Source organism: Ailuropoda melanoleuca, chromosome 18, assembly GCF_002007445.2.
Source record: "Ailuropoda melanoleuca isolate Jingjing chromosome 18, ASM200744v2, whole genome shotgun sequence".
NCBI lineage: Eukaryota > Metazoa > Chordata > Mammalia > Carnivora > Ursidae > Ailuropoda > Ailuropoda melanoleuca.
Genome location: NC_048235.1, coordinates 20,295,053 through 20,307,358, shown reverse-complemented (window position 1 = coordinate 20,307,358; position 12,306 = coordinate 20,295,053). Strand labels below are relative to the sequence as shown.

The following is a 12,306-nucleotide window of genomic DNA, read 5'->3' as shown; positions in this document are numbered from 1 at the left end:
GCAGAGGAGCCTGATGTGGGGCTCGATCCCAGAACGCCGGGATCACGCCCTGGGCATGAAGGCAGACGCTTAACCGCTGTGCCACCCAGGCGCCCCATGCATACTAATTTTTAAAGTCCACTTTGTAAAACAAGTATAGCTAACCCTGCTTTTTTTTTTTTTTTTTAATCCCATATGCTTATATATCTTTTCTCATCCCTTCATTCTTAGTCTATGTGTGTCTTTCAATCTAAAATGAGTCTCTTGGGGCGCCTGGGTGGCACAGCGGTTGGGCGTCTGCCTTCGGCTCAGGGCGTGATCCCAGCGTTATGGGATCGAGCCCCACATCAGGCTCCTCTGCTATGAGCCTGCTTCTTCCTCTCCCACTCCTCCTGCTTGTGTTCCCTTTTTCGCTGGCTGTCTCTATCTCTGTCAAATAAATAAATAAAAATCTTAAAAGAAAAAAAAAAGTTTAAAATGAGTCTCTTGTAGGCAGCATGTTGTTGTATCTTGTTTTTTATCCATTAGCAATCCTGTCTTTTGATTGAAAAAATTTAACCTGCTTGCATTTAAAGTAATTATTGATGAGTAAGGCTTTATTATTGCCATTTGTTAATAGTTTTCTGGTTTTGTAGATCCACTGCTCCTTGTTTCTTATCATGGTGTCTTTTTATGTGTTTTCTTGTTTTGTAGTGTCGTTATGCTCTGAGTTATTTATCATGTTCTTTTGTGTAATTACTATAGATTTTTCCCTTGTGGTTACTTTGACGCTTACATAGAATATCTTAAAATTTTGGCACTCCATTTTAAACTAGAAATAACCCAATTTCAATGAAATTCTTAAGCTTTACACTTTTACTTCTCCTCCCTTTCACATTTTAGGTTATTGATGTTACAATTTACAGACTTTTTTATACTGTGTAATTGATAACAGATTATCCTAATTATAGTTGTTTTTACTCTTTTTTTTTAAATTTTAAACTAGAGTTGTAAGTGAATTGTGTACCACCATTACCCTATTATAGAATACAACTTTGCCTATATGTTTACCATTACCAGTGAGTTTTATGCTACCTTCTCATATTTTTATGATGTTAATTAGCATCTTTTAATTTCTACTCAAAGAACTTCCTTTAACATTTCTTGTAAGGCACTTCTAGTGGTAATGAATTTCCTAAGCTTTTGTTTTTTGGGTAAGTCTTTATCCCTTCATTCTAGAAGGATAGCTTTGCAGTGTAATATGTTCTTGGGTGAGTCTTTTTTTTTTTTTTTCTTTCTTTTTTTTCAATACTTTGAATTTGTCATCCCTTTCTCTTCTGGTTTTAAAAGTTTTTGTTGAGAAGTCCACCTGTTGTCTTATGGGGGTTCTCATGTACATAACCTCTCTTGGTGCTTTTGAAATTCTTTGTCTTTGATTTTGACCATTTGATTAAAATGTGTTCTGGTTTAGCAGTATTTAGGTCTAACCTATTTGGGGTCCTTTGGGCCTCTTATATCTAGATGTCTTTCTCTCCCCAAGTTTGGGCAGTTTTCAGCCATTGTTGCTTTATTTTTTAAAAGATTTTATTTATCTGAGAGACAGAGCATGAGCTGGGGGAGCGGCAGAAGTAGAGAGAGAGGGACAAGCAGACTCCCTGTTGAGCATAGAGCCTGATGTGGGGCTTGGTCCCAGAACCCTGAGATCATGACTTGAGCTGAAGTCAGATGCTTAACTGATTGAGCCACTCAGGTGTTCCCCCTCCCCCACCCCGCCATTGTTGCTTTAAATACACTTTCTGTCCCTTTCTCTTTTTCTTATCGTTATGGAATTTTCATAATACAGATTATTCTTTTCATTGCATTTCATAATTCCTGCAGGTTTTCTTCAGTGTTAAAATATTTTTTGCTCCTTTGAGAGGATAATTTCAATTGTCATATCTTCCTTCTTATTTGTTTTTCTGTATGGTCGAGTCTTCTTTTGAAGCCCTCTATTAAATTGTTCAGTTTTATGTTCTTAAGCTCTAGGATTTTTTTTTTGTTTTTTGTTTGTCGAACTTCTTGTTTTGTTTGTGTGTTGTTTCCCTAACTTGTTTACTTATTGTTCTTGTAGCTTACACTTTATTTGAGAGAGAAAGGGAGAGAGAGAGAATGAACATGAGCAGGATTAGGGACAGTGGGAGAAGCGGACTTCCCCACTGAACAGGGAGCCCGATGTGGAGCTTGATCCTGGGACTCTGAGATCATGACCTGAGCTAGTTCACTAAACTTTTTAAAGAGGTTTATTTTGAATTCTTTGACAGTTATGGACCTATTTCTTTGGGATCGGTTACTAGAGCTTTATTATTTCCTTTGGTAGTATCATATTTACTTGATTTTTCATAATCCTTATTTTCCTTATATTGGTATCTGCATATGTGAATAAGTGATTTCCTTTTCCAGACTTTGCAGGTTTGTGTTGACCAAGACAGTTCTTCACCAGTCAGCTTAGTTTGAATTTTTGGACCTGTCTCTTGGTAATGGCCTTGGGCAGGTGGGGCCTCCTATTTGGACATATTTTTTGGGTGAAGCAGCTGTTGATTTCTGGGGTGAGGGGTGGATGGGTGTGCCACTGGCTGAGAATAGGTAGATAGGACTACTGGCTTGGTTCCCTGCCCAAGTGAGGCTGTAGGGCTTTGCGTTTTCCTGGATTCTTTGTTCAGGCTTATTAAGTGTCAAGCATGGGTACTATATTTAGCAGTATGTGAGGCTATGGATTAGCTTCTCTGTCCTATTGGGGCAGCAGGACCAGACTCCAGGCCTGCATGGCTTGTAATTTTGAGTACCCAAATCAGGCAACAGTGTGCACTGAATATCCTGGTCAGGCAAGACCACCATTTTTGTTCTACAGACAGGGAAAGCCACAAGTTGTTCTGTCTGTATTAAAGTGCTACTGTTAACAGGGTTGTTGGATGGGCTGGCTACATAGCTTCCTGTGTGCTCTGGTAAGGTTCCTTGTTTGGCAGGCTGAAGGCTGTATTCAGCAATAAGTAGGGCTGTGAGTTTGATTGTGGGCTTGGGTGCAGCAGAAAAGCTCCAAGGCCACTAATGGTCTTCTTTTTTGGTCTTGACTCGAGCCTACCTGTGCCCCACGTTCCCTGGCTGAACACAGCCACTGGCTTTGCTCTGGGGATAATGAGCTCTCCTCTGCCTCTCTACTCAAGAGTTTCTGGGTTATGCTGCTTCCAGGTGTTCTTACCAGCCCTTCCTGTCAGATGGGTTTGGGGGTCCATGCTCTGCTGCAGGTGGGGCTATGTCTCTGACTCCCGCCTGAGCAGTAGTGGGAGGGCCCACTTCAGGCAACTCTCAGATTTTCTCAGACAAGCTTTCAGGTTGGGAAAGTCATGATTGGCAGTGGTTGGGTATGACTAAACTCTTCTGCAAATGCCCAGGCTCTAGAGATGGCAGAATTCCTCATCTGGGGATTGAATTAGGCAGAAACTGTACCTTGCCAGTTCCTCAAACTGTGCCATCAAACTTGGTTTGCAAATGAATAAAACTTGTTGGTTGGGCTGGTAGGTGGGAGCTTGGCCCATTAACACCCTGTTGCTAGTCATTGGAAGTCTCTATTCCCTTCACCATCTCAATCAGACTCCCAGTGGTTGAGTCCCTCAGATTGTCCTGTGATGCCTGTGGTGTAAAACCACACTGGGGCCTCCCACAAATTGACCCGCAATGCTTGGGGACTGGATGCCACCCCTGGGCTCTCTCTCTCCATTGGAGGAAATGTAGGCTCAGGAAGAGACCTTTCAGCATGGTGTTTGCTGGCCTGGGGGAGGGGCAGCGTGTAAAGGATGTAGACGTTTCTTTTACCCTTCAGTGCAGTCTGTTTGGTCTTGTGGTGCATGGAGGTACCTACCCTCACTCCTGAGCACTGGATTTCTCTCAGTGGGGTTCTGTCCATGAATAGTTGTGAGTTCTTGTGAGGGGAAATGAAGTTGTGTAGTTTGCTGTTAATGCTCCCTGTTACATCTTTCATTTCTTTCACTGAATTCCTTAACTCTGAAATTTCTGTTTGGTTCTTTTTTATCATTTTTATCTTTTTGTTAAATTTCTCATTTTGTTTGTGTATTGTTTACCTGTTTTTATTGAATTTTTGTTTTGTTTTGTTTAGGTAACTCATTGAGTTTCCTTAAAGTAGCTGTTTTGAATTCATTATTAGGTAAATCATAGATCTCCATGTCTTCAGATTTGGTTAGAGGATTATTTTGCTGCTTTGGTTATGTCACATTTCCTTAATTTTTCATGTTCTTTGGAGTTTTGTGTTACTGTTTTCGTATTTGAAGGAGTCACCTCCTCCAGTATTTACAAATGCCTTCAGGGGAGAAATACATTTTTCACTTCTGCTAGGATTCTGAGAATTTCTCAGACCTTGTATGGATACACTTGCTCCATGCTTCTTGTGCCATGTTGTTGTAGAATTCTTAAATTTGTGTGTTTTTCGATTCTATAATATACCAGGCTGGCTGCTGACACTGTTTGGTTTTCTTGAAGGTGTCCCTACTGCTTAAGTTGGTGGCTTCTTCCTAGTTCACAGTCCCTGGCCTGCTTTTGCCCATGCTTCTAGCTGTCTGTCAAAGCTCACTCTTATGCCTGCTCTCGGGAATATGAACAGGGGGTTGGCTGCAGAGTGGGAGTACATGTAGATAAGGCATATGGGGCACTTGGGGTGCCTGTAGGCCAGTTGGGCAGAATCTGTGGGTGATGCTTTTCCCAGTGGCTGTGGGCAGGCTTCCTGATGGAATCTACAACATGGTCAGCAGGGATTGCTCCCTTGTATGCCTTATGATAATTTTATCTGCCGCTCTCCTGATTTCTTCCCTTCTCCCAGACATACAGCTGCTGCTGCTTTTTTTTTTCCCCCAATGTTCAGTTAGCCACTGTATAGTACATCATTAGCTTTTGATGTGGCGTTCAGTGATTCATATAGCTTCTGATTAATACTCTGGATGCTGTGAGAGAAAACTGGTAGTAGCTTGTACAACTTACCTGTTTTCTTTCTTTCAGAGAAATAATGGGCTGGCAGGTCCATAGGGTGCTGGAACTTCTATGGAAACTTGGACTTCCACAAAGGCTCTCTCATGTGTGGGTGACTGCCCAAGTCATTGTTCTCCAGGTGCTCCAGGACTATGGCTGAGAGGGGCTGTACTAGCTTGCAGGCTACTGCAGGTTTCACAGCCAGTACTGAGGTCTTTCTGGCTGTTACCTGATGCACAGGTGGATGAGACTTCTCCTGAGTTCCTTGGTATATGGTGCTGGATCCCGTAACTCCCACAGAGGTGTTTTTTGGGTGGATGCTGAATTTTTGTTGTCGCGAGGAGGGGAGGGATCAAAATGTCTTATGTCTCATGTCTTATGCTGACATGATGCTGATGTCCCTACACTATTTCTTTCTTTTCAAAACCTCACCATCCTTGGCTTTTATGATGACCCTTACATGGCTTTATATATCAGAATGATGGATAGCATAGTTTTTAGAATACTATCTCTCTCTCTCTCTCTTTTTTTTTTTTTTTTTTGGCACCATTCAATTTGATTACCGTTTTTCTTTGACCTCTAATTGAAACTCTTGAAACTCTGTATAATTTGGTTTGGTCTTTATTCCTTTCTCTGTTATTTGCTCTCTTATTCTCTTTTTCTTATTTTATTGTCTGGTAGTATTATAAAATGGAATTCAGATGAGCAAAGCAGGTAATATAAATTCTAGCCATGTGATCTTTGCAAATTTTCTATTTAGACCACAATTTCCTTCTTTATAAACTAGCATAATTCTTGCACAGGTTGTTTTGAAGATGGAATGAAATAAAATGCTGACTTTACAAAATGTTAGGGTTTTTAAAAATTCTGAAAAGTAAAACGTGAGTTTTAGTTCCTTTGATAGAAACTCGTTGCTCTTGGGCAAGTCAACTTAACCTTTTGAAACATGATTTCAAATGTAAAATGAGAACATTGAACAAGATTAGGATTTCTGAATCTGGGGAAAACAGGAAGTTTCCCATTGGCCCTCTGAAAGTACATACATTTTTCATTTTTGGCATAAATATATTTTTCTGGCGTGAGCATGTGTAATGCTTGTTGGATTTAAAAAAAGGTTAAAGGGTGCCTGAGTGGCTCAGTTGGTTGAGCTTCTGCGTTTCAGCTCAGGTCATGATCCTGGAGTTCCAGGATTGAGCCCCATATCCTGTTCCCTGCTCAGTGGGGAGTCTCCTTCTCCCTCTCCTCTGCCTTTCCCCCTGCTTGTGCTCTCTTTGTGTGTCTGCTTCTCTCTCTCAAGTAAGTAAATAAAATCTTTTTTAAAAATTTAAAAAGGTTAAAAACTACTGGATTAAACATTTGCTTAGATCCTTCCTAGATGTTAAAATTATATATATATATATAATAGAATGATGTATGGTAGTTTATATATCAAAGGTAATTTCATGCCTTAGAGGTTGAATTTTAGTAAGATCTTAATAATAGTTCTGCTTTGATCACAACATTCTTATAAGGAAGCTTAACTAATTAATTTCTGTCAACTAAGTTATATAACAAAAACTAATTGTGGCTGAACTATTTAAGTTTTTTTAATTTCACTGTGAAATAGCAGTTTGATATATACTTATTTTTTCTTGTTTCATATATATAATTTACAAATATATATATATGTTCCATATATATAATTTCCAAATATATAATTTACAAAACTAGAAATTAAAACAGTAAGCGACTTTTTCGTACATTGCTGTAATTTTCAAAGAAGCATGTGTATGCTATATCTGTAGTAACTCATGATAGACAAGAATACTTAGAGTAGTAATTTGAGCGCAACCATTAGCTCTGGTCTTTAGGGTTCATATAAACAGAATAGTAAGAACATATTTCATAACTTAAAAGGGAATTGTTTGGGGAAACGGGGTGTTACTTTCCTTTCTCCTATCCCCTTTCCTTGTAAAGCTACTTAGGTAAAGTTAGCCTTGTGTCATTTCTGCCGTCTTTTTGTCTTTGCATTTTTATAGGATCCCATCATGTCATGGTAAGTAGGTGATCCCCAGGGACCTTTCTATATTGTGTTTTACTTATTTGTTACTAAAATCTAAACTTCTTAGTCTTATATACCCATGCCATCGTAATCATGGCAGAAGGCCAAACTAGATGAGTTTTTTGTTTTATGACTGTAGGTATGGCTATTAATTTCTTAAGTATGTTGTAAATATTTTTCATATCATGTCTTTTTTTTAATTTTAAATAGAAATAATATCATTGAAGTAAGAAAAATATATTTGGGTGTCACCTCCCCCAGATGTGGCACATGTTACTGAGCAAAAGGCCCTGTTACAAATGTTTCTCGAAAATGTGATCTGTCATTCCTTTTTTTCAGCAAACAGTTTTTGATGAATTCTGCATGTCAGACACCATGATGAGGGTGGTGAATAAGACAGCCACTGTCCCTGATATATCTTTTAGCTCTTAGCCCAGGGGGAGATTCAGAAAGGAAAACAGTTACAGTGTATTGTGAGAAATGCGTGAACTGGGAACTATTGGGTGCTATGGGGTTAGGTTAACTCATTAGTGTAAGCTGAAAATTGTAGACATACACTTAGGAAATACTTTAACAAAGGGGAGAGTGTTGTAGGCCTAGGAAATTACATTAATAAAGGTCCAGAAGTATGAAAAAGCACAACAAATTTAAGGAACTCAAAGGAGTTCATTATGGCTGGGCTTGGAATGTACAGATTGGGAGAGTGACAGGGGTTGAGGCTGGAATGGAAGCCAGAATCAAGTCCTAACAGACCCTGTATGCCATGTTAAATCTAGACTTGATCCTAAAATCAGTGGGAAGAATTGAAGGGTTTTATCCTGGAGAAGAGGAGATGGAGATTATATTTAGAGAGGTTACTCTGATATGCTGTGGAAAATAGTTTAGATAAAGATGCAAGATTGGAGGAAGGGCAACAGTTTTATTCAAGAGGCCACTGTAGAAATCAGCGTAAGAGGTAATGACGATTTGACGTAGTTTGTGGCAGTTGGGAATGAAGAAAGATAATTGGATTCTTGAGCTATTTAGGAACCAGATGAGACAATTATTGGTAATTCATTGTGCATAGGATGAGGGGAAAGGGGACAAGAACGATGACTACGTTTTTTGGTAAAAGGGATGTTCATTTACTGTAATGGGAATTGGAAGAAAGATAATAGTTCATTTTTGAGAATGAGATGCCTGTGTGAAGCCTAAACTGAGATGTTTGAGAGGCAGTCCAGAATGTATGAATATGGACCTCTGATCTGGGCCGAAGATAAAATGGATTTGAAAATCATTAGCATAAATTAAATTTGTGTTGGTGGCTAAAAATCACCCAGCCAGAACATATACAGGAAAAATAGAAGAACTAATGCAAACCGTCACATTTTGTCATTACTAGCTTGTATGAACTTATTTCAGAGACGAAGTAGTACCACATGAGAACCTGCTGGCCTGTGGCTGAAGTGGAACTGAGGGTAGTTATTAGAAATGATGAGGGTAGGAGCTGAAAGCTAGGGTGTAAGATGTTTATGTGGACTTTTTCACTACTCAGAATAATGGGAGGATGAAGGGTGGTGACGTAGAGTTAATTAGGTGACAGTGACTGAAGAAAGTAGAGAATGTTAAATTTTGAAGGTATAATTTATAAAGGAGCAGGAGTTTTTACGTGAAGGTACAGAACTGAGGGTGCTAACTCTATTCTTGCCCCCTCTGTGAAAGTTAAGGAGAATGAATGGTGTCCATCTTAGTAGCTCTAGGGGTTCTAGCAAAGAGACTAAGGGCACATTCATCACAGATACAGAAGATGGAAGGAATTAGTTGTGATTGTGATTTTACATATGCCTTTTCCTTTGATTAGGTGACAGGATTGCAGTCTTAAAATGAGAAATTGTTAGGCAGTTAATGGTTAACCTTCATTTCTCTTGTATCTTGCTTCCAAGGTCTCAGACCAATTTCCTGAAGTTAGGACATTTTTATGACTAAGATAAACTGTTTCATGTTTGCAGTATTTCATAGATGTGTGGAATATTGCTTCTGTTTAAGTTATCTTATAGAAATTTGGCAACATTTGGTCTGTGGTTTCAGCTAAATTCCTTAGACTGCCTCAGCTGTGGATCATTGTAGGAACTGTAAACCCATCTGAATTCATAATAATTCATAGTTCTCGGATTAAAAATATATCAATAATGCATAATTTTGGTTATAAAGTGTTAAAACCATTAACAAGTAGACGTCAGAATCAATTTTTAAGCTTTCATACCTAAGAAAAAAATAGAAAAATAGCAGCAATAACAACTGGGCAGGAGTCTGTGGTTTCAGAGATTTTGGAGATTAAAAACTCTTCCCAGCATTTTCTTATAGCCACTGGGTGTCATTACAGAATTACTGGGTCAAGTACTACAGTGATTTACCACTTGTCTCATAGTTTTCTTCTGCGATGTTATCATTTGTAGACTGTGTATAAAATGTCCTGTTTTAGAATAATCTTATCTTTTAGAAAGTGTGGTGTAGCTAATAATAGAATTGTGTTGTATTTATCTTTCCATCATTCTTATCTCCTTCTGTTAAGATGAGTAATCTGTGAGTGTAAGTACAAACGTCGTTTGCAAGTATATTAGTTTTTTATCAGTACATAACAAATTATTGCAAATTTAGTGACTTAAAATAATACTCTTACTGTTATTATTTTAATCTCATAGTTTCTATAGTTCTAAAATCTGGGCATGGCATAAGTAGGTTTTCTGTTCAGGCTGTCTCAAGGCTGAAGTTAAGGTGTGACTGGGTATGCTCATCTGGATCTCTAGGCCCGCTTCCTGGCCCATTCAGTTGTTGGCAGTATTCAGTTCCTGTCAGTTGCAGGACTGAGTCCCTTATTTTCTTGCTGGCCATGTTCTGTCAGCTCTGTGAGCCACCCTCATGTCCTAGTCATGTGGGCCCTCCATAGATAGTTCAAGACATGACTGTTTGTTTCTTCTAGGCCAGCAGGATCGCCTCTTTTTTTTTTTTTTTTTTTAAGATTTTATTTATTTGAGAGATTGAGAGCGAGCAGGAGCTGGGCAGAGAACAGCAGAGGGAGAGGGAGAAGCAGGAGCCTGATGCGGTGCTCGATCCCAGGACGCTGGGATCATGACCTGAGCTGAAAGCAGCCGCTTAACCCACTGAGCCACCCGTGCGCCCCAGGATTGCCTCTTTGGTGCTTCACCTTCTTCTAAAATGCTCACCTGGTTAGGTCAGGCCCACCCAGTATAATCTCCCTTTTGAGTAACTCCAAGTTAGCTTGATTAGGGACTTTACATCTGCAAATCTTTGCCATCTAAGGTAACATAATTATGGGAGTGCTATTGTGTTACATTCATAGGTCTTATCTGTATTCAAGGGAGGAAGTTATGTAAGGGTGTGCATCATTAGGGTTTATTTTAGTTTTATGTTTTCTAAACCAGGCAAACTTGCACTTCCAGATTTTTATATACTTTTAAATGGTGGCCTAAAAAATAAACAAAATAAGTACGATAGTGTATAGGATAAGATTTAATTTAAGACATTTAACAATGGCTATAAAATTAAATTGGTAATATTGTGTGTCAGTCGGGGTTTAGTGAGAGAATTAGAAACACGAGAAGATGAATGTATATGTATATGTGTGTATGTTTGTATCTGTATTTCATGCAGAGATTTGACCTTCTGCACTAGTGGGAGCTGATTAAATAGTCCCTGCAAAGATATTATTTGCATGTTTGATGCTGGAGTTTGTGGTCCAAGGGCAGTTGGGATTTGAATATAGCTATAAGTTGGGGAAAAAGAAGAACAAGCCTATGAGGATGTAGTGAAACCATCCTCAGAGTGATTTTAAACTCATAGTTCGGATATTGCACAGTACTGAGAAAGTATTTATAAAGATAAATAGTTGGAAAGCGGAATTATTTTAAACAGCTCACCTATCTTGCAGTCTCAGGATACCTATAAAATGGATAAAGAAGTTTGGAAGAATAATAGACATTTTCTTCTTCACAGGGAAAACTAACCAAATTAAATATTAAAAGTGCAACTGATTTCGTACATTATATTATCTTCACTGCAATTTATTTCATTCATTTCATAAAACACTGTTGAACATGTTTTTGTTTTGGAGTGTTTAAGCACTACTTTATGGACAGACACACCCACACACATTGAGTGCTGAAACACTTCTATGGAATGTTAACTGATCGTTCTGGTTCTGATGATGTGTTATGCAAATTGGTTAAAAGATTGTATTTGTTGGTTTGAAATATGTGAGAAGTATATGGCATATGAAAGTACATAAACTCAAATACAGTCTTGTGTTTTTTCCCCCCTCCTTTGTTAATCTGAGGAAAACTCAAAATTCTCTTGAGTAGTAAGGACTAGTAGTTTTGTGCTCTGAAGAAGAAATTTGGAAATTATTTAAAAAACGTAATAGTTTAGATTTAGTTAAAACAGGCACTGATATTTACATTTCATTGGTATGTTTCACTGTAGTTTATAATAAACAAATGACAATAACTAGCATTTATTAAATACCTGCTATGTGCCATGCTATGAGGGTTTTTATATACGTTACCTCATTTAAGCACAACAACTTAGTGCAGTTTTATTTTATAGGTGAGGTTCACATAGTTGAACTAATTTGCTCCAAATCATGCAGCTAACAATTGTGCCAGTATTCAAATGCACAATGACTTCTAAGTTGATTGTTCTAACTAGTTACTAGTTTATCTGTGCTTCTCATGTTGAGGGCAGAAGAGTGAATGTATACCTTGGGGGATCTGGAGGTGTAGCAAGATGCTGCCTGATTGTTCAAAATGTCTGTGGTATTAGATTTTATATTAAACATTCTGCAATTTTTCCTTCTATTGCATTATCTGATAAGTTTTTTTTTTTAAATTTTAAAATGTAATTGTATATTTTTTATATTCTCAGTTGTTGAATGTAACTATTGCTTCAGGATGGTATACCATGTTTTTCTTGGCATACCACCAAGTTACCCTAAGGGTGCCTAGGATTATTCTCTTTGTGAAACAAGAGAATCAGAGCTATCATGCCTTCCAGTACAATCTTTTTTCATAGTTATTACAAGTTGCAGTCATACAGAGCTTGTGTATGTCAAGGATTTAAATAGTTCCTAAACATCAGTGTGGTCGCACCTACTAGGTTGGCTTGCCACACTTCCATAGAATTTGCTGGTAAGGAGATCAGGGAACCCAAAGGGATTTATTTATTTATTTATTTATTTATTTATTTATTTATTTATTTATTTATTTATTTATTTATTTATTTATTTATTTATTTAAAAA

At 38.1% G+C, this 12,306-nt stretch overlaps 1 protein-coding gene across 2 annotated transcripts in view; it reads left to right on the top strand.

The window, feature by feature from the left end:
• Nucleotides 1–12,306, top strand: part of TUSC3 (tumor suppressor candidate 3) — a 185,963-nt gene that overhangs the window by 14,479 nt on the left and 159,178 nt on the right. The window lies entirely within an intron of this gene.